At 50.5% G+C, this 25,525-nt stretch overlaps 3 non-coding genes across 3 annotated transcripts; 1 reads left to right on the top strand and 2 right to left on the bottom strand.

The window, feature by feature from the left end:
• The first annotated feature begins 6,529 nt into the window (after positions 1-6,529).
• Positions 6,530-6,611, top strand: TRNAS-AGA. Its single transcript has one exon. It is a non-coding gene; the product is annotated as a tRNA-Ser (tRNA).
• A 1,616-nt stretch (positions 6,612-8,227) lies between these two features.
• TRNAI-UAU lies at positions 8,228-8,321 on the bottom strand. Its single transcript has 2 exons — positions 8,284-8,321; positions 8,228-8,263 (listed from the first exon to the last, which is right to left on the bottom strand). It is a non-coding gene; the product is annotated as a tRNA-Ile (tRNA).
• Positions 8,322-24,097: 15,776 nt separating this feature from the next.
• Positions 24,098-24,169, bottom strand: TRNAQ-UUG. The gene has a single exon. It is a non-coding gene; the product is annotated as a tRNA-Gln (tRNA).
• Between the last annotated feature and the right edge of the window lie 1,356 nt (positions 24,170-25,525).

Raw genomic sequence — 25,525 nt, 5'->3', positions numbered from 1 at the left:
AAGTACTGCAGCTTGGGAACAATCCCCCAGAAATGGCATCTTCCACTCCACAAATGCTTTCTAATCCCAGCAGTAGCAAACAGTTCATACCAGTGTTTGCCTGAGAATAGAGGGAAGGGGAGTGCTTACTCCAAAACATCCATGAGCAAAACAGACAGGAAGAGCAAGGCCATCCTGAAAGAGAATGGATCTGTCTGGAGACAAAGCAGAACCTAAGATTGAGCAACGGTGTGAAAAGAAGAGGTTCAAATGTGTGTTAGATGTTAGTTAGTGTTAGAGGGCTCATCCCTTCACCCTCCCATTCCCTGGTTCTTCTCGCGTGAACAGAGAGCAGCAATAACCAAAGTCCAAAGGTGCAAACAATTAGATGTTTACTGGGTTGAACTTCCAGCATGCAATGATTCCAATTTCCTTCCTCAGTGTCCCCTTCTCAGCTCTGATGCCACAGAGCCCTGCCTGTGCCCCTGTTCCCAGTCCTCTCTCTTAGCGAAACATGATGCCAATTCCCCACCCTTACTTCCTGACTGACTGCAGACTATATAATAAAACTTGAGTTCTGCTTAGCTATACCTTATCCAATCATTTTACTGAAATTTTACTAACCAATCCTAACATATTGTAACATGATTATCTAATCAATTATACACACCACCTAATTGGTTTACACCCAACAAAATTAATTCTACAGCAGACAGAAACAATCGCAGACCCAGACAGCAATTATACAGACAAACAATAGAGAAGTGCGGACTACAGTGATAGAACAACACAGAAATGAGGATGTCACATCCCTGCTATTGATAGGTGAGTTCTTGTCAGACAGGATGCTACCAAACTTAGTTTTCTTTAAGCATCTTTACCTGGTGGTGCTGGGTATTATCAGAACAAGACTGTATTCCCAACAGCCCAATAGCACCTTACTTCACTGTGACTGGTGAGGACGTGACCATTCACTTCCCAGCCTATGGCTGCCCCTGCGGCATAGCCAAAGAGCAGGGCCTCAGACTGTCCCAGTAAGAGAAGCCCTTACACCGGCAAACAGTGATTGTGATTTTCTTTCCTACCTCTGTGACTAGCTACATGAGAATCATCTACCTACATTGTTAATGTCTAGGCCTTTCCAGACAGGTGTGAAAATCCACATCCTAACAACTGCCCCGGGCTCCGCTTTGCCAGCTGCCTGCCATCTCCTCGCTGTTCATGCTGGCAAACTAAAGAGCGCTCCGAGCCAGCCCTGTGTGCCCTGCCTTCTCCTGCCAGCGCTCGCCCTCTGCATCATGGGGAGCTGGGTCCATTGCAGGGTTTGCTGCTTTGTGTTCATGGAAGTAGCCTGTCACATCCCTGGACATGGGTCCGTTTGGTGTCCCAGCAGCTCATCGTCCCGCAGGGAGATCTGGGTGCAAGGACTGTGGGCAGCATGAGGCTTCTTCTGTATATCTCTGGAGTAGCTTCTAGCCACCCTCCCCTCTGGCTGCACACAGCCCCTGGGTACTCCCTGCCTGCACTCTGAGTTGGCTGAAAATTGAAGGTGAGATCAGGTTGAGTCTTTCTAACATATGTCCTCAGCTGGAAAAAAAGGTGCCAGGAGAAACAGGCACACCTGTGTCATTAGGAACATTACTTGTCTGTAAGTTATTTTATATTTTTATAAACACCTCTAGAAACACACCACTTGGTGTCAATCCCCTGTTTACAATTCTATTTGGAAATCCATCACTTAACCACTTTTAATTTGTACCATGTTCAGTTTGTATTGCTCTAGTTTTATCACCAAATTTTGTGCGCTATCAAGTCAAACATCTTACAAAAATCTAAGTCTTACATCAACATTAATCCCTTTATCAGCCACACTGGACAGGATCTATTTTCCATAAATAATTTGATTATTCTAATTGTATTCTCAGTGGTGACTGGCATTAATTATATTACCCTCCTTTAATTTTTTATTAATGGAGTTCCTTAGTCATTCCACTATCTTACCAGAGATTGATGTGAGACTGATCAGCCTATACTGACTTTGAACCTTCTATTTACTCTTTTCAAATACTGGTTGTGACAAAGTTCCTCCTCTACCTTGGTGGGTCCTGCGCTTCTTGGCAGATTTGCTCACCTCAGTGATCTTCCCCACAGTCTGGGTCAACTCCTCCTGTGTCTGATCAGGAGTTGGGAGGTTTGGGGGGAATCCAGGCCAGTCCTCTACTCCAGGTTCCAGCCCAGGGCCCTGTGGATTGCAGCTGTCTATAATGCCTCCTGTAACAACTGCATGACAGCTACAACTCCCTGGGCTACTTCCCCATGGCCTCCTCCCAACACCTTCTTTATCCTCACCACAGGATCTTCCTCCTGATGTCTGATAAAGCTTGTCCTCCTCAGTCCTCCAGCAGCACACCCTCTCACTCTCAGCTCCTTGTGCCTCTTGCTCCCTGCTCCTCACACACACATCCTCTCCTCTGGCTCCTCCCTGCCTGACTGGAGTGAGCTCCTTTTTAAACCCAGGTGCCCTGATTAGCCTGCCTTGATTGGCTGCAGGTGTTCCAATTAAAGTCGCTATCTCCACTGCCTTCTAGAATGATCTTAATTGGCCCCAGGTGCCTTGATTAACCTGGAGCAACTGCCATTTGGTTGCCAGGGTCCTAGGGATTTGTTTAGCCTGGGGCTAACATATCTGTTTCTCAGTACTTTACTGTAGCCATCTGGCCTTGCCTCATCACATGGCACAATGTTAGTTTTCTTCCAGTCTTCTGCAACTTCCTCAGTGTTCCAAGGCTTATCGCAAATCAACATGTACAGTCCAGTGAGCTTCTCTGCCAGCTCTTTTCAAACTCGTGGATTCAAGTGATCTGAACCTGCTGATTTTACAGTCTATAACGTTAGTTGCTGCTGTTTCACATCCCTCCAGAGATACTAGTGGAATGTAAAGAGCAGCATCATATGATACAACTTCACCATCTGGCTTATCCCCAAATACAGGCACAAAATCGACTGGAGGAGTTGTTAGATCCAGGCTTAAATCTCTCACCAGAAGGCTTTTATTCTAGCCATCAGATCACTGTTGTGGCTCAGCTCTGCTCCCTTTCCAATTACTGTGGACATCAGAACTGGACACAGGATTCCAGTCTGTGTCTCACCAGTGCCATATAAAACAGTACGATTTAGTCCCTCCTCCTACTCACTGCTCCTCTGTTTGTACATCCAAGGTTGGCATTAGCCTGTGTTGCCAAACCCGGCACTGGGAGCTCATGTTCTGTTATTTCTTCACTAGGACCCTACATCCTTTTCTGTCACTGGTATCCGGGATACAGTCTCCTTCAGATACCTGAGATGCAGCAATCGTACATCAGGGAAATCTTGCACTATCTCCAATACCTCTGGATGAGACCTGAGGACTTTCTAATGGTGGCCCTGCTAGGTAGCTACACAAGAGAAAGGGAGGCAGAGACAGTCAGGCAGAGGATCATTCTCAGCAATCTCCTGAAACTTCTGCCCTCTCCGTTAAATCCCCTGGTAACCCTCGCAAGAGCATTCCCAGAACAGATGTCAGCAGAGAACTCCCGCGTCCTCTTAATGCCTGTATTTGTGCCGGCGTTGGCCCCAGCCCCCGGAAGGACACTCCCAGAGATCGGATTCATTCCCAGAGCAGTTCACATCGTCCAGCCAGATCTGCCCGGATCCTTGCCCATAATGAGCAGAGACAGTTGCATTGCTGGCACATCCACATCCCAGTTGTTTGCAAATGATGTTGGAGTCTGGCAGGTCCCTGAAATCATCACAGACTGTCCCCCAGCTGCCACTGTAATAAATCTCCACTCTCCCAGCACAGTGACCTACCCCATTCACCAATCTGATCCTCCTGCTCCCTGCAGGGATAGAGCCCAGCTCTTAATATGTATTTTCCTACTGAACAGAGAATGTTTGTGAGATTTGGAAATGAATCACCTGAACAAACCACACCAACATCCTCAGCAATTCCTGCCTGGGCTGTCTCAGCCGTGGAGTTGTCACAGCGAGTCAGAGGAGTCTCATTTCCTGCACCCTGGGCCCTTCTCAGCGACTCCACACTGGAGCTGCTCACCATGCTGGCATCTCTCATATCCCACTGCTCATCCAGCCCTCTGCCCCATGTCCCACGGAGGAAAATCTCAGCTCTCCCATCCCACCAGCTCTCTCCACTCAGCAGTATGAGTGATTCAGAGCGACCTGGGCTCAGGAGAGATGGGAAATACACTGACTAACACTCTAGTCTACACTAGAAATAACACAGAGGGGGCATGACATTATGGGCTGTTTCTCAATAAGAAGGTCTAAGCCAGGGATCAGAGTGTGTCACAGTGTTGAAGGGAAGATCCTCTGTCAGAGACACTTTATAAGTGGAAGGTGCTGTAAGGATTGTGAAACTCTGAGCTTGACAGAAGGGCTTGGTTTGGAATAGACCATGGTTATTCACCAGCCACTTTGCTCCAGTCCATGGCACAAAGCACCATAAACCCAGCAGAATCTGGCCAAGAGACTATTCACCTCAAATCGGCATCTGCTACACACACCCCCTTCCCAGTCACCACTATTCAGGATGTAGCTGAGTGAGAAGGAGGCATGGCTGAAGCATTTAGCAGGCACTTGAAAACTAGTATAGAGTCCAGTAGCCCTGAGGACACTGCTTAATTCTGAGCACTGGTCTGCTGCTACTCAGCAGTGAGACTGAGGAGACATAACTGGCACCTTAACGCACCTTTATCCCTCCTTCCTTCACAAGCTGCACTAAACACAGTTTCACAGCCCCGGGCACAGCACTGGGGGGCGGGGGGGGGGGGCAAAAACCCAAAGTCGCTCCTTTGCCTCCTGGTTCTGCCGCTCCCTCAGCCCCCTCCGCTGAAGAGACACCACGAGAAAAAAACATGCCCCGCTTTTCCTTCCTTCTCCACCTCCTCCGCCGGCACCAGCTGGGCTTCAGAGCCACCTTCCCCACTGCGCGGCCACCTCGCTGTGCATGGGGTGCTGGGGGACAATGGGGTTTGCTGATCCTCAGCCCCCCTCGCTGCACTGGGGAGGGCTGTGCTGCCACCCCTTCCCTTCCTGGCAGAGCCCACCTCGGCTTAGGGAGCTGGGCAGCTGTGAGCAGGCAGGAGCCTCCTCCTCCCCGGGGAGCCCGGCAACCAGCTGACGCTGCCTGCAGCCCCAGAGTGAGCGAGCAGGGTTGGGGATGCAGGAGGGCGGTGCGGAGCCCAGAGCCAGCCTGCGGCCACACACAAAACCCAGCTCCGGACTTCGAGTCCAGAGCCCAGTGCTGGCTGCATGGAAGGGCCCCACTTCTGGAAAATGTGCTCGGGGGGAGCGGCCGCTACCCCTGCTCCCCGTTAGCTACGCCACTGTGCCAGCTAGTAAAACACCTTAAAGAGGAGGGGTCCCTCTCCCTGTCAATGATCTCCCTCTTTCAATTCAGTGACAGCCTGAATAGTTCCTTATCCCAGCAGAGATGGAGGATTCAAAGCAGCAACATCAAACCCCTCTGTAGCTCACAGGAATGAACATAAACACTCCCTGGTATCTGAAGAGATGTTCAGCTTTGCCCTTGGTCAGCTACAAGGCGAAAGGGAAAGGAGATGGCGCCAGATATAAAAAGTGAAACACGACACATCATAGTTATGTCCATAGTGACTGCAATTTTTTTTATATACATCTTATCATCAGTGCGTTGTTTTCTCTGGAGTCTAGACCTTGACCAAGAAATTTGTATCTTGATAAAATAATTGACTGTCCCTGGTGAAGGCAATGGACTTGACACCCACTGGGGTGTCCCTACACAGGTACAAGTACTAACAACATGGCTGCATTTCAGCCATAGTTTTTAATCAGGGCAATAAATTGAAACAAACCCCTGTTAAATCATTTCCCAGCCTGAGTCCTTCACCCACATTCCTTAGGGCATTGGGCCACCATGTGGACGTTTCATTTCCCACCTCAATTTCACACAGAGACACAATTTCCTTTGCACAGATCCATGAACAGCAAAACCTCCCTGTGTCTCTGGTCTCAGCAAGGGCATTCGATTCCAGTGAACCCTTCTCTCCTGCAATGGCGATGGGCAGACAGAGGGGACGTGGCACCTGGATCCCTGAGAGGGAGATATTGGCTCGGCTCTTTCTTTCTGCTGCTGTTGTTAGTCCATGAAACATCAAGGGTGAAATGCAAGGCTGAGTTCATGCACTAACCCCCTGAAATATATCAGTGCCCCAGAGAAATCCTGCCCCCTGCTATTGGAACGATGTGCTGGAGATTTGACTAGGAAAGAGACTGTCTGAATTGTCAGAGTGGGGAATGAACAACAATCTACAGCAATGTCGTTCACACAAACACACTCTCATCCTGCTCCAGCCGGAAGGGAAATGGGCAGGAATTCTCGCTGTTCAGCCAAGGACACACTTACACTGATGCGCAGCCATGAGTGTGCTGGGGAAGCTGGTCTGAGCAAACAATTGGAAGTGACAATTCAGTGAGAACAGAATCATCTTGTAGTGAAACAAATGCATGTTAAGTAGTTGTGGCCGAGTGGTTAAGGCAATGGACTAGAAATCCATTGGGGTCCTCCTGCGCAGGTCCAAATCCTGCCAACTACGCAAGCACTGGGCTGTTGTTGTTGTTACTATTGTAGTCTTAGTGCCTGAGCATCCACAGTGTGAACTGGCACCAGATCTAGTTTCACTCTGTCTACACTTAAAACACTGCTGTGGCACTGCTATAGCTCTCTGGAGCAGACAGTGACTGGAGGGGTTTTCTCATCCCTGTAATAGCTACATTGACAGAACAGTTCTTCCTTTTCTTTAGCACTATCGAACCAGGGCTTAGGTCACCTTAACTCTATGGGTTTGCGGGGGAGATCACACCCTGAGAGACGTCGCTCTGCCAGTTCAGTGCCCAGCGTACACCAGCCCTTAGATTCCTCTTGGTATTTCAATGCAGGCACTGACCTGTGAGAGGAAAACATCAGCTCACAAACACAGAGACTGAATTCCCCACATTTAATCTCGCTGCACTTTCCATAAAGTCACAAAATTCAATTCATTCTTGCTAGGACAGAGAAAAAATAAGTGACACTAAGTTTTTGGCTTGGTTACATAAAATTAAGTGTTTAATTAATATAGTAAAAATCTGTACTGATTCCTCTAACTAACACCACAGCGTAAAATAGCAACAGAGACAAATCGTGTCAGTAGCGGCTAATTTCGCAAATGATCTTCCCATTATTAATTGCCATGCTGCCCCCATTGGAGGTCTGGGCATCTCCAGTGTCATAGCTCTGCAGTCACCTTCCCCTTAGAATTGTTCTCAGACATTCGGCTTCCTCTGCAGCATGGGGTACGGGGTCACTTGCTGGAGGATGAATCTATGAATCTATTCCCAAATTTGGAAAATTGTGCAGTTCAGAATGTGAATAGTGACCCCGTCTCCTTCCTGCACCTGCTCTACATTGCTCCCCAGCAGCTTCTTCCCCTGCAGAGTAACCCCAGCACGGCAGTGCAGCCGCCCAGGGTTCAGCAAGGGCCCCTGGCAAGGACAGTGGGTGCAGCTAACCAGTGCCAGTGTGCCTGGCAGTGAGGCAGTTTAAAAAAGCAACATTCCCCCAAAAGTACAGAGACTGAATTCCCCAACTTTAACATTATGACCCCTTGTAGAAAGCCGCACGTGCCAGTTGTATTTTCACAGGGAGATACAAAAATCAAGTGACACCAATTTTTAATGTGAATAAATAAAGTTGAGGAGATAGTTATTAACCTCACAAAAAAAAGGCTCATTTCCCAAACAATCCTCAAAATGTTACCAATTCCCACCCTTCCTCCATAGCAGCTCTGTGCAGTGTAACTGTTCTGCAGGCCGCTTCCCATTAAATGCTGTTGTGGGATATTCCCCGGCCTGGAAATGTAAGAACGACAGAATTTGAAGAGCAAACCTGGCTCCCTGCACCAGGCGGGATTTGAGTGTTTTGTCCCTGTCACTTAGTGTTTGTCAATAGTACAGATGCCATGGGCAGGACTCCAGGGTCTGCTGGAGGGATCCTGGCACAGGGGCTGGTGGGGGAGAAAGGATTGTAGATTCTGACCTGCACTCTGGAGAGGAGCTAATAAGTGAAGGGGGCATTTTTGTCTCCTCCCCTGCCTCAATGTCCCCTGGGCTGGAATTGTACATTCCACAAGGCCAAATGAGGGGGTGATGCCATGGGATTAATGAAAACCAGTGCTCCAGGTGAGGTTTGAACTCACAACCTCAGCATAACTCCTCTCAGCACTGCCCTATAAGTACTGCGCGCTAACCAATTGTGCCACTGGAGCACCTATTAATTGCTCTTCTCCCTAGGTTGATAAAGGCAAGGAGTGACCCCAAAACATTCTCAGTGAGGTTGAGAGCAGGTAGCAACAAGCGTTGTACTTGGTGGGGTGGATTCTTCTTAAGGCTTCCAGGCACCATTTCACCCTTTTGTTCGTCCCTGTGTAATAACAGAGCTGGTTAAGACTCACTGTAGAGTCTTGCTGCAGACCAACAGATCTGAAATCACTGATCACCAGGTCTAAGCATTAGTCCTGCTTTGGGACAGTGTCTCTCATTCAACAAACTACCCAGTCTGCGCTAGCAGTGAGGCTCCCTCATTAACAGCTGAAATCAGGAAGAGTTGCATGAAGTGCAGGGCTCCAGCGGTGCCTAAACAGGGGGGAACAACACCCCAGGACTTTTAAAAATGGGAGGGCTCTGCCTTGCCACTTTGTAATGACCATAAGGGCGAGTGAGGGGGGAGGGGGTGGAGAGCAGTGAGCAGGAGGTGGGGTCTTGGGGGGAACAGGCCGCACAGGAGCGGGGCCTTCGGGAGAAGGGGTGCTGCAGGGGCGTGGCCTCGAGTGGAAGGGATGGAGCTACTGTTCGGGCTCTGGTGGCCACTACTTTTAGTGAGCCTGTTCCGCTCCTGGTGGGACCACAAGACGTCCCAGAGCACAGAGGGTGGCCAGCAGAGTGGTGACAGGGGGGAACAGCAAGTGGCCGGCAATGTGGCCAGACAGTGGAGGGAGAAAGGGCTTTCCCCCCAGGAGGTAAGAGGTGAACTCTGGGTTTTCATTGACCCAGAGGAGCAGCTGTGGGTGAGGTGCAGTGAAGGGAGGGGCACATCCACAGAGCTTTTGGTGTCTGGATTTAAGAGCCGGAGGCAAAAGGCCACTGCCCAGCGGGCTGTGGGTGGGTGTTTTGCTCATAGTGTTGTGTTATGAATCCTCATTGTGGTGTTTTCCCAAGTTAATACAAGGTGAGTTTCCTCCTTTTCCTTAAAGTTTCTTTTCTACACTCAGTGCGTGTGAGTGGGGAAAGTATCGCCTCTTAGAGGCACCCAGTGGCCAGGGTTAGTTTCCCCAGGTTACTGGGTGGGGGCTTAAGCAGATTGTGTGTTGTATTGTTGAAGAGGAGCCCCAAGCACCCAGACAGGGAATTGTAACTTCAACCTTCAGAGTAAGAGCCAGAGGTGCTGCCAGCTGAGCTAGCCAGGCCGTCTAAACATATTAACCCCTTTCACCGCAAGAGCAAATACCAGGTACTTCTGTGCTTCTCAGCAGCTGGGAAAGAGCCTCTTGGGATAAATCCTCCCCTCCTCTTGCCCCACCCTCAGTTGCTCTGTGGCTTTTAAGCCTTCCCTTGGAGCTGTCAGCACCAGCTGCCTCTGCTCCAGATGCCCAGAGGAGGAGAGGTGTGCTGGGGTCCAGCCTGGGACTCTTCCTCCCTCCTGCCTATCCATGACTATTAAACCTGGGCAAGAGGAAGAGGGTGGCAACTGGGCTGTCGACGTGCTCTCTTTCACGTAAATCAGTGTGACTCCTGGCCTATCCCTGCAGAAAGGTGTACCGCATCTGTGTCTGGTGTGAGCTCAGATCAGAGGAATTGGAGGCTACCTCCTGCCCTCCACTGGTTCCACTATGGAGAGACATGTCCTCTAAACCGACCTCACTACAAACCTGCACCAGGGAGTGGTCATCATAGAAGAGTTTCCTCTGACAGTTGGGAAAATGGGACCAGCGGTCCTCAGGCCATCTGAAACAATTAAAATCCACCCCCTACACCAAACAGTGTGTAGTCCAGAGGAAGGGAGCCAGTTCCTTTCACATCTTAACTGGGGACCATAAACACTAATCTAGCGGTAACAAGTGCCATGGAGCACTGCAAATGTGAAGAACAAGACTCCAACCTCATCATTCTTCCCTGGCCAGGAGGGCCAGAAAGACAGGCCCTTCCTCCAACCACCCTCTGCCCATCAAACCACCCTAAAGCTGTTAATGTGCATTTCTGGAATGCACCCCATGTCCAAGTCCATCTTCTCCAAGTCACTGAACATCCTACAATCTCCTCCTGGGCCCTCCAATCCCTGCCACCTTCCACGTGGACACTTTTACAGACGCCCCTTCCCCAGTACTGCCCTCGCTCAGCTGTGGAGAGGAGCTTTTGTCCCCAGTCCCTGCCCCCTCTGGCACTATCTCCGAGGGCCACCCTGCCTCACTCTCTTTTCACCATATTGGGTCAACCAATAAGTCACATGAGAAATACAGCTCCCATCTATGATTTTAAAAGGTCAGGTGGGCCAACTGGAGTCCATGCTCCATTGTCTTGCTGGGGATCTCAAAATCAGGGATTCACCTCAGGTAAAGGTGCTGCTGCACTCCCAGAAAACAAGCCACCTCCACACAAAGAAAGATAAAAGGGCTGTTAAAGCCAGGGAGTGAACCAGGGACCTTTAGATTTTCACACTAATGCTTGCCCAACTGAGTTGCTTTGGTACCTGCGTAATGCTATTTTGGCCTGCTGCTTCTCTGTCTGGGATGTTTTTATCAGCCATGGCCATGGCACACACAAAGGATGTCATTGTGAATGGCCCACGAAGACAAGACTCGCTTTTGCCTGCCATGCTCAGCTTGACTTGCTTCCTCACACCATTCCTGCCTTAGTTCCCGGGTTGACCTGGTGGCAGAAGGGGACTGGGGGCCAGTGATGTGGGGAGGAAGTTGAGCTGGACCATGAGCTAGACTAGACCCTGACAGTAAGAGTCTGGCCACCACTTGCTGCCCCACCTTGTTATCCTGGCTTCCCCCACTGGATGTCATTTAGGAAGGGAAGTGGGGCTTCTACCTCCCCTCCCCGATTTTCACATCACAGAGGAGCACAAACAGGAAAACAAATGGCTGCTCCATACTTCTCCCATGAGAGGAACCAGACGACCTTAGCTGTGGTGAGTAAGAAGTGTCTGTTGGCTGACAGGGCCTGTCCTCGAGGAGCTGGAACAGCAGCTGACACCTCCCCCTTGGCTCCAGGCTGTGGTAAATGCCCATTGCCTGGCTGCATGGGTGAATGCTGCTCTGGGCTCTGGAGAAAGTCTGTATTGGTCTGTCAACCCCCCGTCTTCACTGAGCCAGTCTGGTAAGGTCTCAAGTGCCCCCTCCGGCCTGGCAGCTGAGAGTCTGTGCAGACATCAACCCCCCTGCCAGCCCCACAGGCAGCAGCAGCGCCAGCCCCCCCAGCACCACAGGGGCACTCAATGCACTTCCTGTGGGGAAATGGCTCCTTGGCATCCAGCTGCTAGAGTGAGAGCCAGGAGAGAGCAGTGTCTGGCTCACCTTGGGGAAGAGAAGAGATGATCTTCAGTCTCCCTCGCAATGCTGGTCAGTTTTATTGCCACTGTAATAGTCAGTGCTTCCCTTCAGGGCTGGCCCTAGAGGGGTGCAGGACCTTGGACAAATCCCCCACATTCTGCCCTTCCCCACTCCACCCCTTCCCCCAAGTCCCACCCCTTCCTGCCCTGCATCTTCCTGCTCCATTCCTCTCCCTCCTCTTCCTGCACCCCACTGAACAGCTGACCACTGGCAGGGGGAGGTGCTGAAGGGGAAGAGCAGGAGCCAGGGCCGGTGCAACCATTTAGGCAGACTAGGCGGTTGCCTAGGGCGCCGAGATTTGAGGGCGCCAAAAAGCGCCCCCAAATGTTTTTTAAATGGTTGAGCAACCACTGCTGCTGCGACAGACAGGGAATCTGAGCTGCCGGCAGCAGCGGGCAGCCCAGGGTGTCCCCCGGGTCAGGGCACCTCCGCCGCAGCCCGCAGTCCAGGGTGTCCCCTGGGTCAGGGCGCCGCTGCAGCAGCCAGCAGCCCAGGGGGTCCCCGGGTCAGGGCGCCTCCGCCGCAGCCCACAGTCCAGGGTGTCCCCTGGGTCAGGGCGCCGCTGCGGCAGCCCACAGTCCAGGGTGTCCTCTGGGTCAGGGTGCCGCCGCGGCAGCTGGCAGCCCAGGGGGTCCCCTGGGTCAAGGCGCCGCCGTGGCAGCCGGCAGCCCAGAGTGTCCGGAGGGGGCAGCAGGCAACTCCCGTGGAGCTGCCGCAGTCGTGCCTGCGGACAGTCGGCTGCTCGCGAGGCTCCGGTGGATCTCCCGCAGACACCACTGCGACAGCTCCACTGGAGCCGCGGAGCACCGGACCCTCCGCAGGCACCACTGCAGCAGCTCCACCAGAGCCACTGGACCAGCGCATGGGGTGGCGAAATTGCTGTCTGCCTAGGGCACTCAAAACCCTAGCGCCAATCCTGGCAGGAACTTGTCCACAAGGCCCGAAGCAGGGGCAGAGCTGGCTGCCAGCGGGTGGTGAGCAACTTTCCCCCCCCCCCCCCCGTTGGTTCTGCAGCCTCATAGCACCCATGCATTCACTAACTTGGCTCCTTTCATGCTCTAAAGAGAGGAGCAGAACCAGGGCTATGGCTGATCTACGGGGCACCAGGTGAGTGGCAGAGACTTCAGCTGCTGAGAGTTTGCCTGACACCTCAGGGACACAGTGTGAGGTGGTGTCCCAGGCATCTCTATGAAAGGAGCAGAACAGGATTTACTTGGGGTGGAGAGAGAATTGAGAGCATCAGTTTGTATAAAGGTATTGCTTGGGTGAGAGGTTGTGAGCAGGATTCAAACCTACAGAGAGGAATGCTATTGGATTTATCAATTCTAACACCTTAACCACTCAGCTGTGAGTATAATAAGGCTTCAATACTAAAGAATAAATAATCATGATGAACTGATCAATAATCACAATGCCCAGGCTTGAAGATTTCCCACAGCAAACCTGGCTCCCAAAGCTCTGGGGGAGGGGATTTGGGGTTTGTTCTCTTTGCTTAGCCATGTGCAGTTGCACAGAGAGCACTTTTAAAAGTCTCCCCTCCCACAGAGCAGGAATGGGAAACGATTCTCAACTTGAAGCCTGATGTGAATGTGAATGTCTGGACCAAGGGGACAGGGACTGGTCTTTGCTAGAGAAACCACTGTCAAGTTTTAGCAAATTAGAACAAGTCAGCAAATAAGAACAACCTCAGGTATCAAGTATCAGAGGGGTAGCCGTGTTACTCTGGATCTGTAAAAGCAGCAAAGAGTCCTGTGGCACCTTATAGACTAACAAACATTTTGGAGCATGAGCTTTTGTGGGTGAATACCCACTTCGTTAGATGCATTCACCCACGAAAGCTCATGCTCCAAAACGTCCCTCAGGTATCAGTAACTGCTACAGGTTGCAAATTCCTACATGTAGCAGATTCTGGCACTACACCTGTGCAGCTCTGCTCCCTGACTCTTGGTGGGATCCTGCTCTCTCCTTAGCTCCACCCTACTCTGGCCCAGACAGTTGCAGATCACACAGAAGATGGGACTCCCTCATTTGATTGTGTGAAAGTAGAATGAATTACATTGTGAAAATAGGAAGGATTAAAGAAATGCTGTCTGAACCTTTAAGCAAAACTGTTGGAATGCTGCAATCCAGGTGTCAGGAATACAGACAGTAACATAGAACAATTGGACCTTTTAAGGGCAATTGGTGGAGTATTAGCCTTAGATCGATAAGAGTTAGTAAGGAAGTAGGATATGCATGCTGTGCCCCAGGTGAATTTTACTGTTTTGCTTTCTTTGTCCCTTTGTCTAATTCCTGCTCTTTTATCTGTATAAATAAGACTGTTTGGGTCTTGCATGGCCACTCACATTATCTGGGTGTTATTAGCGGAGCACTGCGCTAATAAAACAGAGTGGTCTGACAAATTGTGAGTCCTGATTCTGACTTTGACAATTTGGAGGTTCCACCGAGATGGCAACTGTCTTCACTGGGGCTGTGTGATTCCTGACCGTTTTTGTAGGATGACCGTGGCAGCCAGCACCTGGGCATTTGGCCCGAGCAGTCCTCCACTAGAGTGGAAAGGCGCACAGCCACAGTGAGGTCTACGCCATCGAACCTGTTGGTTCCCACTCTGTTCTGGTAGGGATCCCGGGATCTGACATCAGGAATCTGGTCAGGTAATTATTTCTGTGTTTTGTCCGGACTGAGGACTGTCCTGTCTCTATGTCTATCCGTCCTCTTGTGGAGTGTTTGAGTGTGGGTGCCGTCTCTGTCCGGGGATAGACCGACCAAGGGATTCCTGTCCCCGCGGTCTGAGTGAGTGGAATCTGCACAATCGCAGCTGCACCGCACTTTGGGTAAAACCCCTGGTGTGAAAGCAAGGGCGATTGAGGCAATAGCCTGTGGGCTCCTTTTGTGTGTTGCACTGGGCATCGCTTTGAGGAACCCGAATTTCCTTCTTGTGTGATTGGTGTGTGAAGTCCTCCTGTATTGATAACCAGATGTCTAAGTCGGGACCGTTCCCTAAATGAACGCCGGCTCATTTTATGTATTTAGGATGGGTCTGGACTCCTGTAAAAAGGGACCAGACTCCTGTAAATTTCTGGAAAAATGGTCTAGGCTAACTCAGGGGGATCCCAAAACTCAGTGGCCACTATTAAAATCTTGGAACAAAGACTGAGTGGACGTCTTAAAGGACAAACTCGGCCAACCTAAAACTAAATTGGCTAAAGGAGAAGTTAATTGTTTCATGCAGTGGTGGCAAGAGGCAAATCATAGGTGGACAAACTCAAAACTGGCCTCTCTCAAATATTCAAATAATAAGTTAAAAGCTTTATTAAAAGCCTCCTCTCCCACCACCAGACTGAGGGCTCCCCTTTACCCCGTTCTCCAAACCCCGGATCGATCCAACCCCCTTCATACTCCCATCTCATTGTAAAAAGGACAAAAAGCCCCTTGTTCTGTTCCCCTTTGTTGTCTGCCTCAAAAACTGATTCTTTAGTGTTCCACTACCAATTCAGCAAGGAGGGTGGGCTCCTTAACTAGCCCCCACCCTTCCTGGTCCCTTTCCTTGAACATTTCTTTCAAAATTGTGAAATGACCACAATATCACTCACAAACGGTTCATTGGAAAAAAAAGCAGGATCGGGCCCAGACAAGCAGGCAAGCAACAGATAAAGAAATTGAAAAACAGGTTGAAAGCCCTAAGGGAATAGTGTCAGGAGTAAGAAAAGCAGCAAGTGCAGGCATGAACCCCTGGAACAATACTTAAAATGATGAAATCTGAGGTGATAAAGGTGTCATTTTGGGACATAAACAAGTGATTTAAGAAAGGAGTGAAAAGTTAACTCTACAGAGGCTGAAGAGAATTAAGCAGTTAAACTTTGTGAAAAATATTAAAAAGGACCATGTTAAAGAGAAAGAATTCTTGGTTTCTTTGCACCCATTCTGAAGGGAAAATGGGCTCTTTTTCCAGAAGAATGCCTGTAAATAATCCATATATATATGTATACAGCTATGTAAAAACAAAGCAGTGTAAAGAAATGTTAAGGAAAAGAAAATGTGTATGTATCTATTTATCTGTAAAAATATGCAACGTTCTAGGAATCTAAATCAACACATCTGCTTTGTAAAACTCCGGTTTTCTAGGTGTGAGATAAATTGATTTTGTTTTTGTTTTTAATGCCACTAAAAATTCATTTGACTCTTTAATTCAAAGTTGCAAAACTGACAGACCTTTTTGCAAGACCCAGGTAATTAGTGCTGTTTGGCTTTGGGATTTAGCATTTAACCCTTAAGGGGTAACTTGATTCTTTACAAAAATTAAAATGTTTTTAAATAAAGACCAAGTCATGGCTGCAATAGGGCAGTCAAAATCAGGAGAATAGGGAGAGATTCTGAAGTCTTTTTGTTTGTTTGGTTTTTTTTTTGAAACAATAGCAGATAAAAGCTGTAATAAAAGAATAAGAAATTAACAGTGACCCTCTGAAGCAACAGCAGAGATGAGGTGCACAAAACAAAAAGAAGCAATGTTAAAAACACTGAGCCTTAAAATAGCTCTGTTTAATCAGACTGTCATTTTTATAAGGGTACATGAAAACTCTGTAAGAACAAAAGAAACAGTTACACCTTATGTAAAAATTAATATGGCTAATGTTTTTAAAAAGTTATAGTATAGAAAGAATGTGCATTTTCCATAGGCCATGTGCTGTGTATATTCTAGAAAGGGGTAAAAAAATGCAAATGAAATGTGCTGCTGAATTAAATTCCTATTAGGGCTCCAAAAAGAGCCGCAATAGGCTGTGTTTTCTTTTTCAGATCCCTGTGTGTTAAGACAGAGTCTCTGAGCTCTGCTGAGGCTTTGAATCCAAAAGCCATGCCTGTGTTGATGCAAATTACCTAACTGATAAAGAAAGGTGAGAACTGCCAGCACAAAAGAAGCTGCAAATAAAGAACATACCTGGTCAGCAAACAAATTGCCTACATAAAAGGCATGGTATAACAAGATACCTTTAATAGATTTGATGCTAATGTTATTGTTAATATTAAACATTAAAATCAATTTAGTGTTAGTAAGTACCCCTGTAACAGCTTATAGTGTGTATGATTTTTGGAAAAATCCTTTAAAGTAATATGGTAATGATGCTTCTCAGCTGTTACTTGTCAATAAACTTAAAGCTTAACACAGCAGGAAAAACATTACAAACTTGGTCTGCTGTATAAAAGGAAAAACTTGAGGTATACCACCTCATGAATTTAATAACCAAACAGTGGAATAATTTCCGCATAACCCTTAAAAAGTAGAACCCATTAAAACCTGGCCTGCCTATAGAACAAAAAACTCAAGAAAATATAGGGGTAATTCCTCTGTTTTGCCTGCAGTCAGCAAGGGTATTTGTAAAAGAAAGGAATCTTTTAAGTAATAATCAATGCCATCCCAAAAGGGGTAGAAAAATGTTATTTTTGTCTTTCAGATAATCCAAAGTACTGTATAATGGGCTATGTGTATGTGTTAATTCTTGGGGGAAAGTGTTTAGAAAGTGTTAGCAACCCACCAGAAGACAAATGTAAATGTAAGTACTGTGTTTACCAATAATCACATTTACTATTTGCCGCAACAACAACAAAAGAGTCTCAGCTTACTGTAAGCACTGATTTAGCTCAGTTCTCTATCAATCTTGGCATTGAATGGCAAACAGTTACCAATCATCTGTTAAAAGGTAAAAAGGTAACATAGTTCCTAGAAAAAAAAATGTGGAGAATTGGACCATTCATATTATACACACAAATGGGGACATGTTAAGAATTGCCACTGCAGAAAAACATAACAGCCTACCATTGGTATAACATATTTTCTGGATGGTATCCCACAACTACTGGCATACTAATGTTACTACCCCTAATTGTGTTTTTGGTTTTAAATTGTATGTGTTTAATTGAAATGTTTAAAATGTGCTGGTGGATAAAACAAATGTATGCAAAGCTAAAGCCACAGGCCCAAATCACCTCTCAGTATTTTCTATTATGTGGACTAAATAAGAAGTGACACTGGCGATTAATAATCTTAGTGTCAAAAGGGGGATATGTAGGAGCAGGATTTTATAATGTCCCATAAGAATTAAAGTATAATTTGATTTCATCCTGCTAGCCACCTTTTTTAAATAGCAGAAAGAAATGACCCCCTGGGACTATAAGATTCGGTTTTCCCATATGCATTACAAATTGGGCCTTCTCTAACTCTTTGTTTTACGATTTAGGTAGTAAGAGACAGGATTCTCTATTGTGTCTATGTTAAGTAAATAAGAGAAACATTGAAGGCCTGGGTCTCAATGTAAATTGTCTTGGTTATTAATTGTAAAACTTAGCAAGGTTTAATTTGCAATGCCTTTTTGCTCGATATAAAATACTACTGTTTGTATTCTCAATTTATTTGTGTGAATGAGGAATGTATGCATCAGGAAAAGATAAAGGTGTGAAGGCCATTGTTATAGCCAGAGTCAAGGAAGAAGTAGTAAAGAGACTTAAAGAACATCAAAGAATCACCAGGCACTGCTTACTACCCCGACGGCTGTTAAACTGTCTGGCATCTCAGAGTGGATACATCCTTCGCCGTGTAAAAATGCACCACCCCCAGTGAACCAATCATCACTTCAGGACCATGCAGAGTCAATTGTGACTCCAGAAGAAGACGTAGAGGAACAGCCTGCAATACCTTACAATCTATGTTCTCATAAGGGTTGCCAGAAGCAGACGACAACCTAAAGCAAGGCCGAAGAAGAAGCAGTAGTGAGCCTAGCGCCTGCTGCCTGGTGGACATAAAACTGTGACTGAGGTTTCCTGAGTTGAGGTTGTCAGAACCAGAAGGGCCCTGCCTCCAACATACGCCTCTGGTGGTGCCTGTTCCTCGACTGCTGGTGTCTTCAGGTCTGGGGAGTCCACAACAATGACAATTCTTTTATCCAGCAGCAAGTTTGGATAGCTCAGACCCTTATTATTTCTAAATGCTGGGTCTGCAGCCACATCCCAGCCCACTCTCAAACTGGTGTTCCTTTCCTGGCTATCCCACTCAATTCCCCAGACCTCACTGGAGGACCTCGTCCGTTTAACACAATATGGAACAGTAATGACATCTGGGAAGAGGCTATTGGCAGTTCCTTTATCCCGCTTGGGAGAGTAATACACCAGGCAAAAAGGCTCCTGAGGTTACAACCAGTAGTTAAAATAATGGCAAATAAAACTGGAGAAAGTTTAAGAGCCCTGGCCAAAGAAACAGGGGCGATCTGACAGGTGGCCCTCCAAAACCGTCAGGCATTAGACATAGTGCTGGCGGCCAAAGGAGGGACCTGTGCTCTCACTGGAAAACAATGTTGTCTGTTTGTACCTGACGATAGCAATAAGGTAGTAGATCGCGCTAGGCACTTAGAATAAATCGCATATCTTCCCCAAGTAGAGCCGAGTTCTTTATGGAAGTGGCTAAGTAACCTGTTCAATTTCTCTGGCATAGGAAACTGGTTGTTTCAGGGAGCCCTAACTATCCTCTTTGGAATCTTAGTGATTTTTGTATGCTTTCAGTTAATCTCCTGTTGTGTCCAGAATTGTGTCACCCAGGTGACTGCCCCAAAACAGAGTGCTAATATGATGATTTTGAATATTGCTGATGAACAAAGAGATAAGGAACGGTTAATTTGTGGAACCCAGTAATTGTTGGTCATGGCATGTGCTTGACCAAAAGGACGGATTGTGAAAGTAGAATGAATTATATTGTGAAAATAGAAAGGATTAAAGAAATGCTGTCTGTACCTTTAAGGAAAATTGTTGGAATGCTGCAATCCAGGTGTCAGGAATACAGACATTAACATAGAACAATTGCACCGTTTAAGGGCAATTGGTGAAGTATTAGCCTTAGATCAATAAGAGTTAGTAAGGAAGTAGGATATGCATGCTGTGCCCCAGGTGAATTTTACTTGAAAAAACATCGGTCTGAGCACTGCAAGATACAGCGCTGTAAAGCCTCAGTGGAATGAATGCCGCAGCGCTGGGAGCGCAGCTACCAGCGCTGCAAGCTACACCCATAGAGGATGTGGTTTACGTGCAGCGCTGGGAGAGCTCTCTCCCAGCGCTGGCGCTCCGACCACACTCACACTTCAAAGCTCTGACGCGGCAGCGCTCCCGCAGCGCTGCCGTTTGAAATTTCAAGTGTAGCCATACCCTGTGAGTCCTGAGTCTCACTTTGACAGGAGCGGACGTTCAAGCGGGGGCAGGGCGCTGCCTTCCCTCCCCAGCTCTGCGAGGGGACTGGGCAGCGGTCGTTACTGCGAGGGTGGGGCATTGGGTTCCTCTCCCACCTCTGTGAGGGGACTGGGGAGCAGATGATGCTGTGGGGGCGGGGCGATGGGTTCCCTTCCCAGCTCTGTGAGGGGTCTGGGCAGCGGCCATTCCTGCAGAGGTGGGGCGCTGCCTCCCCACTCCAGCTCTGCGAAGGGACGGGGGAGCGGCAGTTCAAGAGGGGGCAGGGCGCTGGGTTCCGTTTCCAGCTCTACCAGGGGTGTGTGAGCGGCCGTTCCAGCGGGGGTGGGGCTCTTCCTTCCCTCCAGGCTCTGCGATGGGACTGGTGAGCGGCCGTTCCTGCGGAGCCGGGGCGCTGCTTCCCCTGCCCAGCTCTGTGACGGGACTAGGGAGCGACCATTCCTGGGGTGGCGTGGTGCTGCCTTCCCTCCCAGGTTCTGCGAGGGGACAGGGGAGCAGCCGTTCCAGCAGGGGCGGGGCACTGCCTTCCCTCCCCAGCTCGGCGAGGGCCCTGGGGAGCGGCCGCTCCTGTGGGGGCGCGGCGCGGGCTTCCCTCCCTGCCTCTGTGAGGGGACTGAGAAGTGGCCATTCCTCCGTGGGCGGGCACTGCCTTCGCTCTCCAGCTCTGCGAGGCATCTGGGCAGTGGATGATCCTGTGGGGGTGGAGCGATGGGTTCCCTTCCCAGCTCTGTTTGGGGTCTGGGCAGCAGCCGTTCAAGCGGGGGCGGGGCTCTTCCTTCCCTCCCAGCTCTGTGAGGGGACTGGCAAGCGGCCATTCCTGCGGGGGCGGGGCGCTGCCTCCCCTTCAAAGTTCTGCGAGGGGACTGGGTTGAGGCCATTCCTGCTGGGACGAGGCGCTGCCTTCCCTCTCCAGCTCTGCCAGGGGACTGGGGAGCAGCCGTTCCTGCGGGGGTGGGGAGCTGGGTTCCCATCCCAGCTCTGCGATGGGACTGGGGAGCGGCCGTTCCAGAGGGTCAGGGTGCTCGGCTCCCTCCCCAGCTCTAGCAGGACACTTTGGAGCCTCTGTTCCAGCAGGGGCGGGGTGCTGGGTTCCCTCCCCAGCTCTCGGAGGGAACTGGGAACGGACGTTCCTGCGGTTGCGAGGCGCTGCCTTCCCTCCCCGGCTCTGCAAGGGGACTTGGAGCAGACGTTCCTGCTGTGGCGAGGCGCTGGGTTCCCTCCCGAGGTCTGCGAGCGTATTGGGGAGCGGTCGTTCCTGCGGGGCTGAACGCTGCCTTCCATCCCCATCTCTGCGAGGGGACTGGGGAGCTTCCTTTCCTGTGGGGGCGGGGCACTGGGTTCCCTCCACAGCTCTGGGAGGGGACTGGGGAGCGGCCGTTCCTGCAGGGGCAGGGCGCTGCCTTCCCTCTCCACCTCTCGGAGGGGACTGGGGAACGGCCGTTCCAGCGGGTGCGGGGCACTAGGTTCTCTCCCCCGCTCTACATGGGGACTGGGGAGCGGCCATTCCTGCGGGGGCAGGGCACTGCCTTCCCTCCCCGGGTCTGCGAGGGGACTGAGGAGTGGCCGTTTCACCAGAGGCAGGGCGCTGGGTTTCCTCCCCAGCTGTGCGAGGGGACTGGGGAGCGGCCGTGTGACGGTGCTGCCCATGGGAGCCAGCTGAGGTCACTCAATCAGGGTGAACTGCAAACAAAACAGGGCAGCCAAATCCCAAACGCTGGTGGTTATTCCAGTACTTAGATTTACCAACCAGCAGAAAACAGCTTCTATAGTACCTCACTAGTTACTTAAAAGTTTAAACCACGCAGTTCCCTTAAAGTGCCCAGCCTCAGGCCTCTGTCCAGACACACCTGTCAGATATGATGATGATTCCTGAAAATCGTACTTCATCATATAAAAGAAAAGGTTCTTCCGATCCCAAAGTATCAGCCAGGTTCAACTATAACTTAGATCTCACCCAAAATACACTCTATAGCCAATTCTTATTAATTAAGCTAAAATTTATTAAAAAAATAAAGGGAGAGTGTTGGTTAAAATATCAATATACAGACAGACTTGAATTCAATTCTTGAGGTGCAGATACATAGCAGAGGTGAGCTTGTAGTTGCCAAGAGTCCTTTTAGAAATTGTCTACAGGTTATAGCCCAATTTCCATATTCAGGGTGGCTCCAGTCAATGACTGGGGATCTCAATCCTTATGCTTTAAGGTTTCCCCATGTTGAAACCCAGAGCAGATCTGAGATGAGAAGGATCGTGTCCCAGGCTTCTTATACATTTCCAGCAGCCTTTCGGCCTGAGAAATCAATAGGCTTAACTCCTTCTTCCAAACATCCTGCCAATTAGCACAGAGTCATTTATCCATTAAACAGTTCAGATACAGGTTACCACAACCTTCAAAGAGACATATAGACAATAATACTATTTCACTCGGTATCATCATAAATGCTAATATTCCTTTTTTAATCTTTGAATTAAAACTACAGCAATAGACAAGACTTGTTTGCTTAGATCACAATACCTGAGCAAACATCTGCCCTTCTACCTCTGACAATGCAGACTTGCATTTCAAAGCTCTATTCATTTACAGATCTTCCTAACCAGTCCCTAATGTTCACCCACGGGTCAGGTCAGTCGGTGAGGTGAGGTAATTAACTCTTTCTGGCCCTGTCACCTTTCAATGAGATATTATAGTACACTCATAACGTCACAGCCCTGCCCCCGCTGGAGTCTCCACTCCCCAGGGCCGTGCTAGAGCTGGGGATGGAAGCCAGCACCCCGCCCCCGTTCAAACCATCACTCCCCAGGCCCTTCCCAGAGCTGGGGAGTGAAGCCAGGGCCCCTCCCCCACTGGAACCGCCACTCCCCTCCCAGAGCTGTGGAGGGAAGCCAGCACCCTGCCCCCTCTCGAAACACCACTCCCCAGGCCCCCTCCCCTGCTAGAACAGCCACTCCCTAGGCCCATCCCAGAGCTGGGGAGGGAAGCCTGTGCCCCTCCCCCCCGGGACCGCCACTCCCCAGACCCATCCCAGAGCTTGGGAGGGAAAACAGCGCCCCTCCCCCACGTGAATGGCCACTCCCCAGATCCATACCAGAGCTGAGGAAGGAAGGCAGCGCCCTGCCCCCGCTAGAACAGCCACTCCCTGCTCCCTTCCCAGAGCTTTGTAGGGAAGCCAGTGCCCTGCCCCTGCTGCAACCGCAGCTCCCCAGGCCCCTCCCAGAGCTGGGGAGGGAAGCCAGCGCCCTGCTCCCGCAGGAACTGCCACTCCCTAGTCCCCTGGCAGAGCTGGGGAGGGAGGGGAGAGCCCCAACCCCGCAGGAACAGCCGCTCCGCCTTCCCCTCGCAGAGCTGGGGTGGGAAGGCAGCACCCTGCCACCGCAGGAATGGCCGCTCCCCAGTCCCCTCACAGAGCTGTGGGGATAACCCAGCGCCAAACCCTCGCAAGAATGGCCGCTCCCCCGTCCTTTCGCAGAGCTGGGGAGGGAACACAGCGCCCCACCCCCAGAGGAACGACAGCTGCCCAGTCCCCTCACACAGCTGGGAGGGGAACCCAGTGCCCCGCTGCAGCAGGAACGGTCGGTCGCTCCCCAGTCCCCTCGCAGACCTCGGGAAGGAAACCAGAGCCTCACCCCAAGAACGGCCACTCCCCAGTCCCTTGGCAGAGCTGGGGAGGGAACCGAGCGCCCCACCCCTGTAGGAATGGCCACTCCCTAGTCCCCTCGCAGAGCTCGGGAGAGAACACAGCGCCCCGCCACCACAGTAATGGCCGCTCCTCATTTGCCTTGCAGAGCTGGGGAGGCAAGGGAGCGACCCGCCCCCGCTGCAACGGCAGCTCCCCAGTCCCCTCGCAGAGCTAGGAATGGAAACCAGCGCCCCGCCCCAGCGGGAATGGGAGCTCTCCAGTCCTCTCGCAGACCTTCCTTTAAATGCCATGTGGGCAAGAGGAAGAGCTGCAGCTACAGGGACCAAAGTTGTGGACATCAGATGAAGCAGCAAGAAACCCAACCATCAGGTCAACCCGCAGGAATCTCTAGCCAGACTGTCAAGTTCTAGGACCCCACCCTATAGCGGCCAGCTGGACCAAAGACCTATCTCCAGTGGGCATCAGTGACCCATGAGGAGGAGAAAAAAACCTTGCTGAAGTTTACCCAGGTAGAGGATAACCATATGCATTGAGCTCCAAGGCTTTGCAGCAAACTACAATATCTCCAGGAGGTCCCACTGAGATTTGAACTCAGATTCCAGGATTCAAAGTCCTGAGTGCTGCCCATTACACCATGGAACCTGCTGCTGTTTTGTTTTCTAGACCCCTGTGTCTCTCAGCTGGCTGGTTTGCACTCTGCACTTACTGCTTCCCACCAGCAGCTTCCTCTTGCAGGACTCTCTCTCCTCCTCCAGTGACTGTGGTCCTGCACTATGGGATCCATGGGTCCTGCCCTGAGTCCCCACATCCCCCTGCTTGGTCTCCATTCCTTGTGGGCTGCAAAAATGTCAGGGGAGGCTGACCCTCCCTTCACTCGGTGCTCCCGCTCATATCGGCCAGCTGCAGACTCATCTCCTGGAACTCGGGCAGCTGTCACTTGATCCGGTTGTACAGTCACAGGATGACTGGCTCCGCAGCCTGGATGCTTTTGTGGAAATCCCACAGGCGACACTGCAGGACTTGGCACCATTGGTTTCTTTGATGTTGCGGTGTTTGCCTGACTGCTGGAACAAAGCCACCAACTCCTCCCTCACCGACTCCCGTCAATCCCTCTGGTTGCCATAGAACCCTCTGATGCTTTCCCGTTCTGCCAACACCGCCAGGCCTTGCCCCCCTGCTTTTTTATCTTGCAAGCTCTGGATATCCAGCTTCCAATATCCTCTGCCCTGGGTCAGGGACAGGGGCGGCTCCAGGCACCAGCGCAGCAAGTGCGTGCCTGGGACGGCAAGCTGCGGGAGACGGCCTGCTGGTCACTGTGAGGGTGGCAGTCAGGCTGCCTTCGGCAGCATGCCTGCAGGAGGTCCTCTGGTAATGCGGATTAGGTGACATGCCTGCAGGAGATCCTCTGGTAATGCGGATTAGGTGACATGCCTGCAGGAGGTCCTCTGGTAATGCGGATTAGGTGACATGCCTGCAGGAGCTCTGCCAGTCCCGCGGCTTCAGTGGCAATTCGGCAGCGGGTACGCCGAAGGTGTGTGACTGGCAGACCTCCCACAGGCATGCCACCGAATCCGCGTTACCAGAGGACCTCCCACAGGCATGCCGCCGAAGGCTGCCTGAATGCCGTGCTTGGGGCGGCAAAATACACAGAGCCGCCCCTGGTCAGGGAATTGTCCACATTGAGCACATGGTGAGAGCGGCATGATCCGAACAGTCCATAGGCACCACCCTGCACTAGGCTGTCAATGTGCTCTCCTTCACGTAAATCCGGTCAGTGCGACTCCTGGCCCGTCCCTGCAGAAAGGTGAACCCCCTCTGGGGCTGGTGTGAGCGCCTCTAAGCCGACCTCACTACAGACCTGCGCCAGGTAGTGCTCATTGTAAAAATGTTTCCTCTGACAGTCAGGAAAACAGGACCAGCAGTCCTCAGGCCGGCTGACACAATTCAAATCCCCCCAACACCAAACAGTCCAGAGGAAAGGAGCCAGTTCCTTCCACT

The sequence above is a fragment of the Gopherus evgoodei genome, unplaced genomic scaffold (assembly GCF_007399415.2).
Source record: "Gopherus evgoodei ecotype Sinaloan lineage unplaced genomic scaffold, rGopEvg1_v1.p scaffold_331_arrow_ctg1, whole genome shotgun sequence".
Lineage (NCBI taxonomy): Eukaryota > Metazoa > Chordata > Testudines > Testudinidae > Gopherus > Gopherus evgoodei.
This window is presented reverse-complemented; position numbering and strand designations above follow the sequence as displayed.